At 42.7% G+C, this 19,746-nt stretch overlaps 1 protein-coding gene across 4 annotated transcripts in view; it reads right to left on the bottom strand.

Moving 5' to 3' along the window:
• The window catches only part of ZFAND6 (zinc finger AN1-type containing 6), a 60,023-nt gene extending 47,792 nt beyond the window's left edge, over positions 1-12,231 (bottom strand). For 2 of the 4 annotated variants that reach the window (XM_012466927.2, XM_012466929.2), the window contains exon 1: positions 12,085-12,231. The gene's annotated coding sequence lies outside the window, so the exon portion shown is untranslated. The remainder of the gene's footprint in view (positions 1-12,084) is intronic. The other 2 variants (XM_012466923.3, XM_012466925.3) reach the window with 1 other exon arrangement.
• Between the last annotated feature and the right edge of the window lie 7,515 nt (positions 12,232-19,746).

Below are 19,746 nucleotides of genomic sequence, written 5' to 3'. Positions count from 1 at the left end.
AAGTCTTTGTAACAAACTGAAAATTCACATAATTGCAACTAGACATGAATATGGAGCAATACCCTGCTGAAGCCCAAACAGCTGCATAATCTATTATGCCCTTTAAGTGGACAAATTGAAAGAGCCAATTCACAGAGGTCTAGTCCCAAGATCCTTTGCAAGGATTCACTGCTTTGAATGCCCAGCACTTCATGAGTCAAGTTCAGGTTTTCTTCCCACTGTGTGGACACTTGCAAAAGAACACTGGAAGCAGAGAAGGTACAGAAGCAATTGGCAGAAAGAATATATAGCTTGAATTACAGCATAAGACTTGAAGGAAATTGACTGTAGATGGACAAAAGTTTTATGAAAAAATAAAAAGAAGAGAGATGACAAATATTTTAATCTTAAAATCTGGCAAGCATAAAATTAGTAGATAGTTATGGAAACTAAACCTCTGCTCTCGCATCAGTTTTTTCACTTCAAAGTTAATTATGAAACAAACATGAATCATACACTAATATAACACCAAGACCACTATCAATCTATATATAACCAAGAGAAAAGCCAACTGTGGACTTAGTGATTGATTCCAGATTGTTCTAAAATCTCTAGGACCTGCTTGAAAGAACATCAACAAGGTCATTATCATTTTAGGTAGCAAACAGGCTAAAATTAAGAGTAGCTTATTGCATTTCTAAATCAGGAGCAGCAGACAACAGCAGCAAAAAATAAATAAAAAGAAAGTAATGTCAAAACCACAAAATTTGTAACCAAGATAATATGAAAACAATATTGCTTCTCAGGAACAAGGAGCCTGCAAAAAGCTCTGGAGCTCCCTGATTGCATGCCACCACAATACTTTTTAAGCATCAAGTATTCAAAGGATGTATTGTATATTATTTGTGGGAGCCCAGAAAGTTTCCCAAATCTTATCAGCTAAAAACAATTTAGAAGAGAACAAGCCACTGAACAATTTGGTCCCACTTCACTTTTGATTAAAAAGACCCTGCTTACATAAAAAATCAATATCTAGACTATCAGGAACAACTTTTAGCAGAATACATACAGAACAGGGCGAACACTTTCTTAGAATTTTGAAGGATTCCAGATAGTTCAAACTGCTCTTCCTACAAAAGAAATTAATCCTGGGCATTTTCTCTGGGCACAACTAGTGGTTTATTGTAGTAGCTGATAAAAAGACCATCCTGACGTTAGCAAAATATGACCAGGATCACTAAGGATAAACTCTGAAAAATACCATTCAATGGGGAATAAAACATAAAAAAAATTTCCCTGGCAAATACACATTGCCTACAAAACTAAGGTATATATTTGAGCTTGCAATTCCTGGGGTATATCTCCTGACTCCTTAGGGAAAAGATTACAAGGTATGTATGGGGAGTTGAGGAGGGTGGTGGTAATGGCCTATTCAAACACTGAACACGAAGGAAATATAAAGGAAACATTAAGGAACCATACAGATAAGAAAGCATAAACCAAGCTGACAGGATAAGGTACCTTTCTACGAAAGACAGTAAATTGCTTTGTTTTAGGTCTCAAGGGATAACAAGGTCACCGATTAATGCAGAATAAAAAGAAACAGGGATCACAACAGTGACACAAATATAAAAGAGAATGCATTTATAATACCTAACTATTAAGATTTTAAGTCATAAATTTTCATGTGCCAAGTAACATTATCATAGATCATCTAGGAAAAAGTGTTAGACATAGAAAAATGAAGAGAAAATAGACAGGCCAACTTTAAATTCCCCTTTCTCCTTAGCAGCCTAAACCAGAAGAAAAATAAATAAAATATTACATGAAAGATGAAGACTAATTATATAGCTACCAAAAGAACTTTTCTCAACCATGTTAGTCAAAAAGAAAATGAACAATTCTGAAAAGCAAAAGTTGAATAGATAACATTCTCTATAAACTATACAATAACATTGAAAAGAGAGTTAGTTTATTCATTCACCAAATCTTTTGAATGTCTATTATGTGCTGAGGATACCACAGGAAATAAAATGGATATAGTCTCTACCATTGTAGAAACTTAGGGACAAGTCAAGACCAGTGCTGCCTCACAGAAACATGAGAGCCACATGTGATTTTCTATTTCTTAGTAGTCACATTGAAACATAAAAATTGGCTGGGCATGGTGGCTCACACCTGTAATCCAAAGATTTTCAGAGGCCAAGGCAGACAGATCACTTGAGCTCAGGAGTTCAAGATCAGCCTGGGCAACATAGTGAAACCCCGTCTCTACAAAAAATAAAAAAAAAATTTTTCAATTAGCCAGGCATGGTGGCACCCACCTGTAGTCCTAGCTACTTAGGAAGTTGGGGTGGGAGGATCTCTTGAGCCAGGGAGGTTGAGACTACAGTGAGCCAAGAACACGCCACTGCACTCTATCCTGGGTGGCAAAGGCAAGGCCGTGTCTCAAAAACAAAACAACAACAACAACAACAAAATTAATAGGCTGGGTGCCAGTGGTGCACGCCTACAGTCCCAGCTACTTGGGAGGTGGAGGCAGGAGAATTGCCTGAACCAAGAAGGCAGAGGTTGCAGTATGCCAAGATCGCGCCCACTGCACTCCAGCCTGGACAACAGAGGTCTCATAAAAAAATTTTTTTAATAAAATAAAATAAATAAAATTAACAATAGTATATTTTAACACAATATATGTAAAATATTACTTCAATATGTAATCGATATTTTTAAAATTGAGATATTTTCATTATTTTGTACTAGAAATCAAGTTCCTATTTCATACTTAGTACATCAATTCAGATTTCCCACATCTCAATAGTCAGATGTGACTATTTAAATAAAATATGGTAGCCATTAGCCACCAGGACTATAAATTAGTATCTATTATTGCAGAAGACTCTGTCTCTGCTGTCCAACACATTTGCCACTAGCCACATAAGACCACTAAGTAAGCACCTGAAATGTGACTAATACAAATGAGGAACTGAATTTTTAATCTTAAATTTAAATTTATTAAATAGCCACAAGTGGAGCTACCAGACTGTACCAATCTGGAAGAGGAAATAGACACTAAAACAATTCACACACACTTAATGAACTGGAGTTGTTACAAATGTTTATGAAAGAGACACCCAATAATAAATGAGCACATGAAGCCGACAGAAGGACCTAACCTATTTGGTGGCATTCAAGGAAGGATTCCTCAAGGAAATCACAATTAAGCAAAACCAAAGGACTTGAGTAGAGAAAACTGAAAACACAGTAGAAATAATGAAGAAAAGTAACAAGAGGTAAAATAATATACGCTATTTGTAAAAGAATGATTTGGATCACAAAATAAAAACTCCACAGGAAGGCAGGAGGTGTGGAAGCAGCCCTACCACTTGAGAAAAAAAAAAAAAGTCTGCCAAACAAGTCCTGAAACAAACCTTGTCCCATCCTCACTCAGTAAAATCCAGCCATTCCAATCTTCTCTCAAATTCAAAGTCAACTCAAGCACTTTGTGTATGTGCCATTTGTGCCAGCAGTTCCCTTCACTTGGGAAACTTCCTCCAACTTCTTGATTTTAGAACTCAGAATCACAGTTCCAAATTTTTTACACAGGACCACCTTTGGGGCAGTGATCCAGTTGGAAGTGAAAACTGTTTGCAAAGCAATTTTTTTTTTTTTTTTTTTTTTTGGAGATGGAGTCTCACTCTGTCGCCCAGGCTAGAGTGTAGTGGCAAAATCTTGGTTCACTGCAACCTCTGCCTCCAGGGTTCAAGTGATTCTTCTGCCTCAGCATCCTAAGTAGCTGGGATTACAGGTGCCAGCCACCACGCCCGGCTAATTTTTATATTTTTACTAGAGACGAGGTTTCACCATGTTGGCCAGGCTGGTCTTGAACTCTTGACTTCAGGTGATCCACCCACCTTGGCATCCCAAAGTGCTAGGATTACAAGCGTGAGGCCCCAAGCCAGGCCTGCAAGGCAATTTTCACAAAATACTTTTTGCCAAAAAAAGTAGTCATTTTGGCCAGGGGAGGTGGTCCACACCTGTAATCCCAGGACTTTGGGAGACTGAGGTGAGCAGATCACCTGAGGTAAGGCGTTTGTGACCAGCCTGGCCAACATGGTAAAACCCCGTCTCTACTAAAAATACATAAATTAGCCGGCCATGGTGTAATCTCAGCTACTGAGGAGCCTGAGGCAGGAGAACTGCTTAAACCCAGGAGGCAGAGGTTGCAGTGACCGAGACCACGCCACTGCACTCCAGCCTGGGCAAGAGTGAGACTCCATCTCGAAAAAACAAAAAACAGCAACAAAAAACTTAAGTCTTTTTTTAAATTTTCTGACAGACTGGAAAAGCTAAAGAAACTCCCATACACACCTTGGTACCACCGATCAATTTAAACATGACATCCTTAGAGACAGTCTCAGAACTTAGCACCTTCTATTATTTGGGTTTTTTTGTTTCATTTTTGAGATGGAGTCTTGCTCTGTCGTCACCAGGCTGGAGTACAGTGGCACAATCTCAGCTCACTGCAACCTCTGCCTCCCGGGTTCAAACGAGTCTCCTGTCTCAGCCTTCAGAGTAGCTGGGACTACAGGCTCGTGCTGCCAGGCCCAGCTAATTTTTGTTATTTTTAGTAGAGACAGAGTTTCACCATGTTGTTCAGGTCTCGATCTCTTGACCCTGTGATCCATTCACCTCGGCCTCTCAAAGTGCTGGGGATTACAGGCATGAGCCACCACACCCAGCCACCTTCTATTATTTCTTTACTTTCTACACACTTACCGAAATCTGAAAATTCTTTATTTGTTGGTTTGTCTATATTTCTCAATAGACTATGACTGAAGGCAAGAGACCTTGTACTGTATATAGTTATACCCTCAGCACTTGGCACAATGTCTAGATGGACCAGGTGCTTAAATACTTGAAAGAATAAAAACTGTAACTGCAGGGGTTTTTAAATATATAAATATAAAAATATGAGCAGGTGTTGTGGCTCACACCTGTAATCCCAGCACTTTGGGAGGCCGCGGCAGGTGGATCACAAGGTCAGGAGTTTAAGACCAGACTGGCCAACACGGTGAATCCTTATCTCTATTAAAAAATACCAAAAAATTAGCTGGGCATGGTGGCTCGTGCCTGTAATCCCAGCTACTTGGGAGGCTGAGGTAGGAGAATTGCTTGAACAGGGACCTGGGAGGCGGAGGTTGCAGTGAGCCAAGATTGCGCCACTGCACTCCAGCCTCGGCTACAGAGTGAGACTCCATCTCATTAATGAATGAATGAATGAATGAATGGAAAAATATTATTCATCAAAATTTATGTAGTACAGCTAAAGCTCTGCTCAGAAGAACATTCAGGCTGGGCACGGTGGCTCATGCCTGTAATCACAGCACTTTGGGAGACCGAGGCAGGCGGATCACGAGGTTAGGAGATCGAGACTATCCTGGCCAACATTGTGAAACCCCCATCTCTACTAAAATACAAAAAATTAGCTGTATGTGGTGGCGCACACCTGTAGTGCCAGCTACTTGGGAAGCTGAGGCAGGGGAATCCCTTGAACCCCGGAGGCAAAGGGTGCAGTGAGCTAAGATTGTGCAATTGCACTCCAGCCTGGCGACAGAGTGAGATTTCGTCTCAAAAAAAATAAAAATAAAAAACAAAGAAGAACATTCAATAGCATTAAATCTTTTCATTACACAACATAAAATACGAAACGTAGAAGCTGCAATTTTTTTAAGTTAAAAAATTCAAAACCGGGCTGGGCGCAGCGGCTCACGCCTGTAATCCCAGCACTTTGGGAGGCCGAGGTGGGTGGATCACGAGGTCGGGAGATCGAGACCATTCTGGCCAACATGATGAAACCCCCATCTCTACTAAAATACAAAAAATTAGCCAGGCATGGTGGCACGCACCTGTAGTCCCAGCTACTCGGGAGGCTGAGGCAGGGGAATCACTTGAATCTGGGAAGCAGGGGTTGCAGTGAGCCAAGATTGCGCCACTGCACTCCAGCCTGGCGACAGAGTGAGACTCTGCCTCAAAAAAAAAATAGGGAAAAAAAAAAAAACCTATTTCGAAGCCCCAGAAGAAAAAACTAAAACATCTGAGGACTAACAAAGCAACAACCAAAAAAGTGTGTGGGGGGGAGACTTATAGTAACAAAAACACATTTCTTAACAAAATGAGAATACCATACCCAGTGCATACAAGTGTGCACTGGTATCAAATCATTGATACTTCAATAAAACCTAAAAAGAACCAAGAAAATGTGCATTTAACATATGATAAAGGCAACTTTATTTCAAGACAACAAGTTGTTGTTGTTTTTTTAGTGGGGCCAAAATTTTTAAGGAAAAATAAAAGGAAGTTATTTCACCTCATATATGTTAAAAAAAAAAATCCCAGATGAACAGAAAAAGACAGATGTGAAATATGAAACCATAAAAGAACTAGAAGAAAAGTTATCTGGGTAGAAGCCTTTAAATATAAAAGCAAAGTAGAAGCCTTAAAAGAAAGTATTAACCTAGTTTTCTTAAAAGGTAAAAACCTTTGCCTGTTTAAAAAAAAAAAAGAGAGCAGGAGAAAACTAGGAAAAATATTTGCAGGCAAGGCCCAGTGGCTCATGCCCATAATCTCAGTACTTAGGGAGGCCAAATCACTTGAGCCCAGTTCAAAACCCCTCTGGGCAATATGGTAAAACTTCATCTCTACAAAATAAAATAAAATAAAAATAGCCAGGCATGGTGGTGAATGCCTGTAGTCCCAGTTATAGGTGGGATAATTACTTGAGCCCAGGAAGTAGAGGTTGCAGTGAGCCATGATTGCACCACTGCCCTCCAGCCTGGGACATACAGCAACACCTTGCCTCAAAAAAAAAAAAAAAATTTTTTTTTTAAACATATATATATACACATATATATGTTTGTATATTTGCAGTATATGGCAAAGTTGCTATTCTAAATCCTAAAAACACAGAAGGTTTAAAAGGGTATCACAAATATAGAACGCCATCCAAAATGGGCAAAAGATAAACTAGAACATGTTCAATATCCATGTCTTTACTATCATAATTAATTACAGAAATACATAATAAATCCTATAGAAAGGGAAGGAAGGATGGAGGGTAGATGGACAGATAATAGTGTTGGTAAAGACATGAGTGTATTCTTTCATATTTTTAGTGAAATTTGGTATTTTTAAGGACAAAATTTGGCAATATTTATGAAAAGACTTTAAGAAACATTCATACGCTTTGATTCAGTGATTTGTAAGACAGACTAGATCCTAAAGAAATAATGTAAAATACATAGAAGTAGCTCTTATTATCACACTACTTATAAGAAAAAAATAATAAATTAATGTAAGTTACATCCAACAGATAACTAGTTAAGTTACAGTACTTTTATAAGATGGAACTGTCCATGTGGTTAACTACTAGTCACACATGGCTACTGAGGACTTGAAATGTGGCTAGTTCGGGTTGAACTGGTGGCTCACGCCTGTAATCCCAACATTATGGGAGGCCAAGGCAGGCGGATCACCTGAGACCAGGAGTTCAAGACCAGCCTGGCCAACACGGCGAAACCTGGTCTCTACTAAAAATACAAAAAAGTCAGGCTGGTCACAATGGCTCACGCCTGTCATGCTGGCACTTTGGGAGGCCGAGGCGGATGGATCACCCGAGGTCAGGAGTTCAAGACCAACCTGGCCAACATGGCGAAACCCTGTTGCTACTAAAAATACAAATATTAGCTGGGTGTGGTGGCACATATCTGTAGTCCCAGCTACTGGGGAAGCTGAAGCAGAATAGCATGAACCCAGGAGGTGGAGGGTGCGGCGAGCCAAGATCGCGCCAATGCACTCCAGCCTCCGTCTCAAAAAAAAAAAGATTAGCCAAGCGGGGTGATGTGTGTCTATAGTCTGAGCTACTCAGGAGGCTGAGGAACAAGAATCACTTGAACCTGGGAAGTGGAAGTTGCAGTGAGCTGAGATTGCACCAGTGCCCTCCAGCCTGGGAGATAGCAAGACACTGTCCCAAAATAAAAAGGTGGCTAGTCCAAAATGAGATATACTGTAAGTGGAAAATACATACCAAATTATAAAGACAGGGTTAAATAAAATGTATTTCACCAGTTTCTCTTTTTTTCGTAATTGGACTATCAGAAAATTTTAAATTACTTAATGTAGCTCCCATTTGTGACTGGTGTTCTATTTCTAGTGGATTTTGCTGGTCTGAGGTATATAAGCCAGAGTATGAGGTTTCGATTTTATTTTGCATATTGAAAAGCTACTGGAGGGTTCTGAGTCGGAAAGTAAGATACTCTAACTTACATATTCAAATGAAGCAGAAGAGCAGAAAAGTTGAAGCAGCGGTTCCAGTTAGATGACTTCTATTACCATCTTATATAAAACAAGGAGGTGAGGCAGATTACATTTGGGATAAGTTCTGAAGGAAAAGCCAGCCTGACAATGTTTAGAATTAACTCTTTAAGTTTAGGATATTAAGAACACACACAGAGGCTGGGCGCAGTGGCTCACGCCTGTAATCCCCACTTTGGGAGGCCACAGCAGGCAGATCATGAGGTCAAGAGATGGACACCATCCTGGCCAACATGGTGAAACCCCTGTGTCTACTGAAAATGCAAAAATTAGTTGAGCAGCAAGGTGGCACACACCTGTAGTCCCAGCTACTTGGGAGGCTGAGGCAGGGGAATCGCTTGAACCCAGGAGACAGAAGTTGCAGTGAGCAGAGATGGCGTCACTGCAGTACTGCACTACAGCCTGGCGACACAGCTAGATTCTATTACGAAAAAAAACCCTACAAAGACCAGGGATATACCTGACAAAATGTTAACAACGGTCATCTACGATTGGTGTTATAGGTGGCTCTTCTTAGTAACTTTCTATTCTTTCTCACAGTTTGGGCGGGGGGGATCCCCATACACACATTGCCCTTATAATCAAATAAAAAATGAGGTTTTTAAAAGCAGAATACAGCCCTACCAAAACAAAGGATCCTGATATTTTTCTGCAAACTATATATAGAAAAAATGAAACCATCTCTACTCCAGTCTTCAAACAAAAAGGTTATTCAAAGCTATATGTAAATTCTCATCTATAAGAATGAAACACCAAACATACAAACACACCCATCGTCAGTATATTAAAGAGATACTATTCCCTAATTTGTCACTGTGTCTCTGTTAGTATAATGAAACAGGTCCTCAGTGGGCATTCTCTAATTTAAAACATAAATATGGAGTTAAATCCTGAAATGCCACACAACTTTTCAAAAAATGTTCTAAAGGACACAAAATATAATTCCACAGAATAACACCTTGGTCCTAATGCTTTCCCTTAAAGGGTGTGCCATTTGACAGGTGTTTTCCTTAACTAAAGTCTGTGCAAAACTGGAAGGATAAGCTTAGGCCAAGTTTCTTTTACATGACTATGCTAAGGCACAAGAGAAATTTTTTTTTTTTTTTGAGACGGAGTTTCGCTGTTGTTACCCAGGCTGGAGTGCAATGGCGCGATCTCGGCTCACCGCGACCTCCGCCTCCTGGGTTCAGGCAATTCTCCTGCCTCAGCCTCCTGAGTAGCTGGGATTACAGGCATGCACCACCGTGCCCAGCTAATTTTTTGTATTTTTAGTAGAGACGGGGTTTCACCATGTTGACCGGGATGGTCTCGATCTCTTGACCTCGTGATCCACCCGCCTCGGCCTCCCACAGTGCTGGGATTACAGGCGTGAGCCACCGCGCCCGGCCAAGAGAAATTTTTAAGTAATTTGCTAGAGATTAGAGGGGAAGAGAGGAACAGCAGAAAGAGTGATTTATTTTACATACAATCCAGTGTTTTTCTACCATACTTATTATTTTTGCATTGAAAAGGAGATACTAAACAGTGCCAGACTTTTTACAATGTGACTTCAAAAGAAGAGTCGTTATACATAGGTTAACAAGAATTTTGGTTTTTCATGCAAATATTTAGGTTGAACAAGTTCAATCACTATGGCGATGAATCTTCCATTTAAACATAATAGAGAATCCTAATGCTTTTTCATTCATTTTATTTCTAAGTATTTCAATCTATCCTAGTCCTGATTACCTAATACCTTCTGAGGCAATCCACATTAAGTATTTACTCTAGAGAAATTCTTGTACTTCGTGTACAAAGAGCCGGAAACAAGAAATGTTCATAGAGCAAGACGGTTTATAGCAAAACAAAATAAGAAAACAATAAAAACATGGCCTAATTGCCTATGACTTATGGCAGATTAATATATCATAAAGCAATGAAATGAACTACACCCACATACTATTTTTATAAAGCTCAAAAGAAAAGCAAATTAAATGCCACACTCTTTGGGCATACAAACATATACGACAAAACTATTTTTCAAAAAGTCATGAAGTGACATACACAAAATCCACTGGATAAGAAACTCACAGGCAAACGCAAGTTTTAGTAACTTTCCAGTTTTGGGTTTGGGGGAGTAGTCAAGGATTTATGACGTTTTATCTGTTTATACTTTACTGTGTTATGTACTTTTTCGTGGTATTAAATATACTTTGATTACTTCTTAAAACATTTACTGACATATAGTTGACAATAAAGTGCACATATTTGAAGTGCAAAATGTGTAAGTTCTGACATGCATACACCCAGAAAGTTATCACAAGATAACAAACCCATCAACCCCTGTATTTTCCTCCTGCACATTTGTAATCTGTTTCCCTTTAAATATATTTTAAAACGTGAAAAAAAAGAAGACAACCTGTTTTGGAAATTTAAATGTACACATTTTGAAAACATTTTCCCTAGGGCTCTGGAGAAACTATACGTAACTCAGAAAGTGCCTTAAAATTGGTGACATAGTTGCTGAATACCTAACCTTAAATGTTTAGGTATTTTACACTTTAAAAAAATCAAATTCCGATATTGGTTTGAAAGAGGAATTTAACCCTGTTTCTCAGAGCATCAAAATCGTTAATTCCGCCCAATGTTTTTTTTGTTTGTTTTGGGGTTTGAGACGGAGTCTTGCTCTGTCCCCCAGGCTGGAGTGCAGTGGGCGATCTCGGCTCAGTGCAACCTCCGCCTCTCAGTTTTAAGTGATTTCTCCTGCCTCAGCCTCCTGAGTAGCTGGGATTACAAGCGCGCGCCACCACGCCCGGCTAAGTTTTGTATTTTTAGTAGAGACGGGGTTTCACCGTGTTGGCCAGGATGGTCTCGATCTCCTGACCTCGTGATCCGCCCGCCTCGGTCTCCCAAAGTGCTGGGATTACAGGCGTGAGCCACCGCGCCCAGCCAATTATGCCCAGTTTTTATGGCCAAACAACTTAATATAAATTATCTGTAGGTAACCCCAAGGCCCTAACTTCGTCACAACTGGTCACAGCTTCCGAGTTACGAAGGTAAATCATAGCGTCCCAACTGTGTGGTTAGCACATGACTTCGAAACCAAGTAAAAATGATTTCAAACGCCACATTCTTTTGTACTTCTTCAGGTAGCTAGAGACAAAAATTTGAAAATAACTATTTCAAAAGAGCAGACAGAAAATTCAGAATGCTAAGCAAGCTAAACCCAAGCAGGGAAAGACGACCAAGTCCCTTCCCGGCGCCAGGCAGAGCGAGCGGGAGACTCTGGGCTGCCCCCGGGTGCGTTTCTGAAAACACGGCAGGTGGAAAAACATCCCGAAGAAAACCCGAGACTCGGAGGCGGGGCTGACACGCCCGAGAGTGCTCGGGACCCTTCCGACCCTCGCCCGCCAAGCGCTCCGAACCCGCTCGGGCGGCGCGGGCTCCGCGGCCCTGAGAAACCGAAGCTCCCGATCCCGGCGCGCCCACCCTGACAGGAAGCCGCCACGGGCCACCGGCGCCCGCGCGCGTCTGAGGTGAACCCGCCACTCCCCGCACCCCCCACGCGGAGCCGGGAGTCCTCGCCCTCTCGCCCGCGGCCCAGACGGGCCCACCACCTGCTGCGCCGGCCAGCCGCCCTCCGCTTCCGGCTCGCGGGCGCCGGGAGGGACCGGGGGCGGGCCTCGCCGCAGCCCGGTGGGGGAAGGGAGCGGGCGGGGGAGGGGCAGCACCAGCCGGCCGGGCCCCACTGCTCACCTGGCGGCGGCTCTCTCCGCCTGACGCGCTCCCCGCCGCCGCCGGTGCCGCCGGTACCTCCGGTGAATGGGGACAGGTGAGGTTGCCGAACCCCCGCTCGCTCCGGCTCCGCCGCCGCCGCCACGGCCCCTCCGTCCGCTGTTTATTAAACTTTTCTGTTTGGCTGTTCGGCCTATGACGCGACCGCCGAGGAGAGCCACTGGATTGGCCGGCTCCCGGCGCTGACGCGGCGGCCCCCGCCCGCACCCTAATTATTACCGGGGCGGGCGTGGCCGCAGGCCGGAGGAGGCGGGGTCGAGGCTCGGAGCGCGCGGCAATTGGCCGGAGCCAAGAGAAGAGGCGGGGCGGAGCGAAAGAAGACGCTCCTCCGCCCTCTGCACCTCCACTGTCCCTTGCTCCACCGCCCTCGCTGGGGGCTTATCCCGCCTCAGTTTCTCTACTTCCGATAGCTACGGGAAGGCGGTTAAGGGTCCCGCAGAGATTTTCGTGTTCGATTAGGTCCCTCTGCTACCTCGCAGGGAATGGCGTGGCCCTGTCTCGGATTGAGGCACCAGAAAGAGTTGCACTCCACCTGCCGCTTGTGCAGGAAGGAATTCTGAGCTTGTCTTCACATGCATGCAGCCTGGCGCCTCAGTCTGCGAGCGCAAAGTCCGAGCTCAGGGTGCGTACTCTAAAGCAGTACTCTCCCCTGTCCGGAACCGGGACTTGGAAATACAAGCGTGCGCGTACCCGTGTGCAACACATATATGCACGGGCTCAAGCATCCCCAGTTCAGCCTTTTCCAACAGCACGGGCTCAGTTCCCACCTGCGTGGTGCACGCTGGAACTAGGGGTGATGGGCAGAATGGCTCCCCCTGAAGTTCCTCGGTCTTCGTGCTCAGAAGCCTCACAAGCAGGAAGTACGTGACCCTTTGGTTCGAGGTCGTTCAGTCCTACCGTGAATGAGGGGTTCCGTTGGTGGGTGGACCCAGTACTTACGATCCTCTTTAATTTAAATTTTGGTATTGTGTTATTCATGTATTTTTTGCATTAATTTTAATTTTAGAAAATAAAAATGTTATTCATCTTCATCACTTGGTTTTTTGGTGCTCCCTTAAATGTCGTGCCTGAAGTGAGTACCTGTTGCATTTGGCAACACGGAAGTCACCTTGGGGAGCACAGTTTAAGTGAAGGACGAAAGCCTGATTGGAATGGTCATAAAACCTACTTATTAGGGGATTTGTGGGGGGTTAAATAAGGTAATATGTGTGAAAGATCTTCATGAACTAGCAAGGTTGTGAGCCAAGTCTTAGGGATTTTGTCTTCAATGTATTTTTCTTCAGATTCTTGTCCACTTTATGGTTGTATTAACTCCAGCACCTAACCCAGTTGGATATTCATATGTAGTTATTATGAATTTGCAGAAATTGGATTTACATGACCTCTACTGCTTTCTTTTGTTCCAGATTCGTTCTGGGAGATTGGGAGATTGTAGCATTGCATTGTGACTTGGAATGCAGACAGACTACTGTCACTTACTAGCTTTGTGGTCTTAAGAAAACCGGTGAAATTGGAACAAAAACCTACCACAAAGGATTGTTATGAGGGTTAAAAGATACTGCATTTCTATCCACCCAGTAAATGCTGTATGCCGACTCTCTGCCAGCCTGTGCTGTAGGTGCTGGGAGACAGCATTGAGAGAGATGAAGGCCCTTCTCTCATTGACTTACACAGGGGAAGAGAGGGAGCAGAAACGATAAACAGCTTACATATGCAACCTACCAGGCAGTGTAGGTAAACAACATATTCACAGCACCTGGTATGTAACAAATGCTCAATAAATGATTGTTTGCATTATTATCTCCAGCCCATCTTTCCTGTGTTCCAGAGCAGGACATTCACTGTGTGCTTATCACAGCCATGCAATGTGTCCAAGGCTCATTTTCCCCCCAAACACATTCTTCCTTCTGTATTCCCAGTTTTGGCTAATGGTGACACCATGTTTCCAGTTATTAAAGCTAGAAACTCAAGCTTTAAAGAAACAATTAACAGCTTTATTGAGATTTAACACACATACCATTACAATTCACCCATTTTTAAAGAATACGATTTGCTGGGCACAGTGACAAATGCCAGTGGTCCCAGCTACTCAGGAAGCTGAGGTCAGAGACTTGCTCAAGTCCAGTTCTGGGCAGTAGTGCACTGTACCCGTGGGTGTCTACAGAGGATGAGGGGGGACCATTAAGATGCCTAAGAAGGAGGACTCTGCCCAAGTCTAAAACAGAGCAGGTCAAAACTCCTGTGCTGATCAGTAATGGGATGATGGCCGTTGCGCTCCAACCTGGGCAACATGGCAAGACTGTCTCCTATTAAAGAAAAATGAAAGAAATGATGCAATTCAGTGGTCTTTAGTATATTCACCGTGGTGCAGTTATTACCACAAATCAGTTTCAGAACATTTTGTCCTCCTAAAAAGAAACCTTGGCAGAGCTCAATGGCTCAGGCCTGTAATCCCAACACTGGGAGGCCAAGGCGGGTGGATCACTTGAGGTCAGGTGTTGGAGACCAGCCTAGTCAACACAGTGAAACCTTGTCTCTACTAAAAATACAAAAACTAGCCAGCCATGGTGGTGCGCACCTGTAGTCCCAGCTGCGTGGGAGGCTGAGGCAGGAGAATTGCTTGAACCCCGGGAGAGATCATACCATTGCACTCCAGCCTGGGTGACAGAGCAAGACTCTATCTCAAAAAAGAAAAAAACAAAAAAAAGCCTATTAGTAATCACGGCCCCTTTCCCGCAATCTATGCCCCACTCCACCCCTAGGCAACCATTAAGCTACCGTGTGTCCCTTTAGTTCTGCAGATGATCCTTTGGCCTCAGCCTTGAGTAGCTGGGTCTACAGGCGCAAACTACCATGCCCGGCTCGTTTTGCCTAGTTTGGACATTTTATAAATATGTAGTCATATAATATGTGGTCTTTTGAGACTGGCTGCTTTCACTTAGCATAATGTTTCAAAGTTCATCGTGCTGCAGTATGTATCAGCACTTTATTTCCTTTTGTTGCTGAATGACATTTGGCTGTATTGATATTTAATGACACATGTATTCATTTAATATGACACATGTATAGACATTTGGGTTGTTGTCAACTTTTTGCCCATTGTATGAACAGGGCTCCTATTAATATTTTTATCCAAGTTTTCATAGGGACTTTTTTTATTTAAACAGCTGAGGTCTCTGTCACCCTGATGAGGGTGTGGTAGCATGAACATAGCTCACTGACACCTCAACTACTAGACTTAAACAGTTCTCCCACCTCAGCCTCCCAAGTGGCTGAGACTACAGGTATGCACCACCATGCCAAGCTAATTTTTTAAATTTTTTGTAAAAATGAGGTTTCACTATGTTGCCCAGGCTGGTCTTGAACTCCTGGGCTTAAGCAGTCCTCCCAGCTCAGCCTCCCACTGTGCTGAGATTACAGGTGTACTGCCCCCAGCCTGTTTTTATTTGTCTTGGGTATCTACCTAGGAGTAGGTAGACACTGGGTCATATGGTCACTCTGTTTAACCATCTGAATAACTGCCAGGCTGTTTTCCATAAGGACTACACCATTTTACATTCCCACCAGCAATGAGTGAGAGTTTCAGTTTCTCCACATCTTTGCCAACACTTGTCATAATCAATCTTCTGGATTTTAACCACCCTAGTGGGTATGAAGTGGTATATCACTGTGGTTTTGCTTTGCATTTCCCTAAAGCCTAACGACGTTGAGCATCTTTTCGTGTGTTTATTGGCCATTTGAGTATCTTCTTTGAAGAAATGTCTATTCAGATCTTTGCCCATTTTTTAATTGGGTTGTTTGTCTTTTTATTGTTGGTTGTAAGAGTTCTTATATATTCTGGATACAAGTCCCTTTTCAGATATACAATTTGCAAATATTTTCTCCCATTTTGCATATTGTCTTTTCACTTGATATCATTTAAAGTATAAAAGTTCTTTAATCTTTACTCATTTTATTCTTAAGTCCTCCTCTTCCCAACATCCAGTTCATCACGAATTTCACTGATTCTGCCTTAGAAATATGTTTGGAATGCATCCCTACCACCACTGCCCTATACAACCCCCTTATTATTTCTGACCTGAATTTAAGTAATAGCCTCCAATTCTATTCTCTTTTCTACATCCCCCCACATCCTACCCAATTTATCTTCCAACTGCTTCTGGAAGGATCTTCCTGAAACACAAAATGAGCAGGTCAGACGTCTTTGGGTTCCTCGTCCCTACTGTAGCAGTTCTCACATTTCTCCAGTGAGAATACCTTGAGCATTTAAAAAATTCACATTGCAGGTTCCTAATCTGGACACAATAAATAAGAATCTCCAGGGGAAGAGTCTGGAAATCTAGTTTTTGTTGTTGTTGTTGTTTTTGAGAAGAGTCTTGCTCTGTCGCCCGGGCTGGAGTGCAATGGCATGATCTCAGCTCACTGCAACCTTTGCCTCCTGGGTTCAAGCAATTCTCCTGCTTCAGCCACCTGAGTAGCTGGGATTGCAGGCATGTGCCACCACGCCCAGCTAATTTTTTTGTATTTTTAGTAGAGACGGGGTTTCACCGTGTTGGTCAGGCTGGTCTCGAACTCCTGACCTCAAGAGCCGCCCTCCTCAGCCTCCCAAAGTGCTGGGATTACAAGCGTGAGTCACTCCCCCCAGCCTGGAAATCTAGTTTTGATTATCCCTAGGCGATTCTTATTCTCAGAATGGTTTGGCCTAGGACAATGGTTCTAAAGGATGGGATGCAATTTTGTCCCCCAGAGGACATTTGGCAACGTATGGAGACATTTTTGGTTGTCACAACTGGATGGAGCTGTCCCTGTCATCTAGTGGCAGCAGGCATGCTGCTAAGCATCCTATAATGCACAGGGCAGCCCCTCAACAAAATCATCAGCCTCGAATTTCAATCATGTCATGTGGAAAAACTCTGGTCCAGGAGATAAAATACAAACTTCTGCTTTTGAGGCCGGGCAGTTAGTCCCCAGTTCTACCGAATGTCTGTTCTCTATAAGAAATACCCCAAATCTAGTGGCTTAAAACAATAATTTATTACTTCTCTTGATTCTGTGGGTGGACTGGGCAATCCTGCTGCTGGTCGTGCCTAGGCTCTCTCGTGGAGAAGCCGTAGGTGACAGATGAACTGTGACGGCTGTTTAGCTGGAGCCTCCCTTTCCTCATGGTCTTTCACAGCACAGCACTTTCAGGGATACAGGAGCATGAGCCTGGACTTCCTTGGAAGTCGTAGGATGCCACTTCTGCTATATTTTATCAAAGAATGTTACAAGACTGACCTAGATTCGAGGGAAAGGGAGATAAACTCTATCTTTCGAAACAGGGAGCTTGCAAAGAATTGTCCACTTTATTAATGTGCCTTTTCAAAACTATCTCCAAGGGCACACCCACTTCGAACATAAGCCCGGGGAAGGATAGGACCAAAACGGAATCTGAGGCTCTGGTTAATGGAGAGGAGCTACTTTTATAAAAACTTCTCCTGGATTTGACTTCTGTTAATAGTGTCTCCTCTAATGACTTTTCATCAGAGTCTAAATCAAAGTTCTCAGACTTCTGGTCTCAGGATCGCTCCTTAATGTTTGGCTCAACACAAGACAGCTTGATTCTCCTATTTCCTCTACATTTTATCTGTTACAATATCACACGTCATGTAGCCTCTAGAAAACCCCGCTGTACACTCATGACAATAACAGTGAAAAAGAGAAATAATGACTTAACATTACAATGAAATAGTTTTGACCTTGCAGATGCTCTAAAAGGATCTCAAGGGCCTCCAGGGGTTCATGGATCATACTTTGAGAACTGCTGGTCTAAACTACTATCATGTTGACACAGTGTCTTAAAATTGATGAAAGTGTACTGCACTTACAGAAGGCGTCAGGCGAGCAGCTCCCTCAGCTCATGGACGTGCTTCCGCTGACCTCCTCCTATTCATTACATTCAGCATGCTGGGCCTTCTTATCACCTCACCCTTGTACGGGTATTCTGTCTTATCCCCATCAAACTCCCACTCATCCCTCAAAACCCAGTATAAATGCCTGCTCGTTGGTCAAGGCTGGCTTGATTCCTCTAGGCATAATTAGGACACCTCTCTTCTGCGTTTCACACACTTTATTCTTCCTTCTGCGATAGTATTTCCCTTGTTACGTTAATATTTGTCAGTCTAGCCTGGGCAACAGAGCAAGGCCTCCTCTCGACTGAAAGTTAAAAAAAAATCAGCTGGGCATGGTTGCACATGCCTGTAGTCCCAGCTACTTGGAAAGCTGAGATAGGAGGATCACTTGAGCTCAGGAGTTTGAGGTTCCAGTGAGCTATGATTGTGCCTCTATACTCCAGCCTGGGCAACAGAGCAAGGCCCTGTCAGAAAAAATTTAAAAAAAAAAGGAGGGAGGGAGGGAAATTGGTTTGCCTCTTCCCTAGTTAGACCAGAAACTTGTTTTTCTGAAGTTTGATTTAAAAAAAAAAATTGATATGTGATAAGCGTGTAAACTGCTCCATTTCCAAGTCTCCAACCAATTGTTGTTTTGTTTTTAGACAGTCTGGCTCTGTTGCCCAGGCTAGAGCACAGTGGCGCTATTTTGGCTCACCACAACCTCGGCTTCCTGGGTTCAGGGAATTCTCGTGCCTCAGTCTCCCAAGTAGCTGGGACTTCAGGCATGCGCCACCACGCCCAGCTAATTTTTATATTTTTAGTAGAGATGGGTTTCGCCATGTTGGCCAGACTAGTCTCGAACTCCTGACCTCAGGTGATCCATACGCCTTGGCCTCCCAAAGTACTAGGATTACAGGCATGAGCTACCATGCCTGGCCGTCTCTAACCAATTGTTCTAATAAATATATCAACTCCTCTCTTCCCCATGGTTTTATGTGAGGCCTTCTTTACCACATGTCAACTTTTTATACATAATAGATTCTAGATTGAGGCAGGAGGATTTGCTTGAGCCCAGGAGTTTGAGACCAGCCCGGGCAACACAGTGGTAGCTCGTCTCTACAAAAACTTTAAAAATTAGCTGGGTGTGGTGGTGTGCACCTGTAGTCCCAGCTACCTGGGAGGCTGAGGTGGGAGATTTGCTTGAGCCCAGGAGATTGAGGCTGCAGTGAGCTATGATTTCCACTATTCTTGCTATTTTGCTTCAACAGCATGTTTTTATTCAAAACCCATGACATTTTAATCTCATTGCTATATAATATGCTTTAGCATCTACTAGAGCTTGTCTTTTTACTATCCATTGCTCTTCTGAATTTTATTTGAAAATCTGATCTGTTTATGTCTTTAGGTTAACTCTAGAATAATTTTGGCAATTGTTTAAGAAATATCCTGCAAAGATTTTAATTGGAATTGCATTTTCCAAAAACAATTTGGGGGAGCAGGGAGAAATATTTTCATCTTCACAGTATCTGGATGGCCCATTAAGACATCTGCTGCCTTTTTTCCCCATTTGTTCAACTTTTAAAAAAACACTCCTCAAACATATTTCTGCTTCCTTAATATAACTTAGTGAAATATTAAAGAGGCATGCTCATGAGCGTTATACTTTTTGTTAATAATTCTCTTATATTATGATTTGTTGATACTGTGGATAAAATTGTTTTTATTTTTCCTGTTTTTTTTTTTGAGACGGAGT

This window comes from Aotus nancymaae, unplaced genomic scaffold (assembly GCF_030222135.1).
Source record: "Aotus nancymaae isolate 86718 unplaced genomic scaffold, 86718_ANA_hifiasm-v0.15.2.pri h1tg000064l_0, whole genome shotgun sequence".
Lineage (NCBI taxonomy): Eukaryota > Metazoa > Chordata > Mammalia > Primates > Aotidae > Aotus > Aotus nancymaae.
The sequence above is the reverse complement of the archived record's forward strand: the minus strand, read 5'-3'. Positions and strand labels throughout refer to the sequence as shown.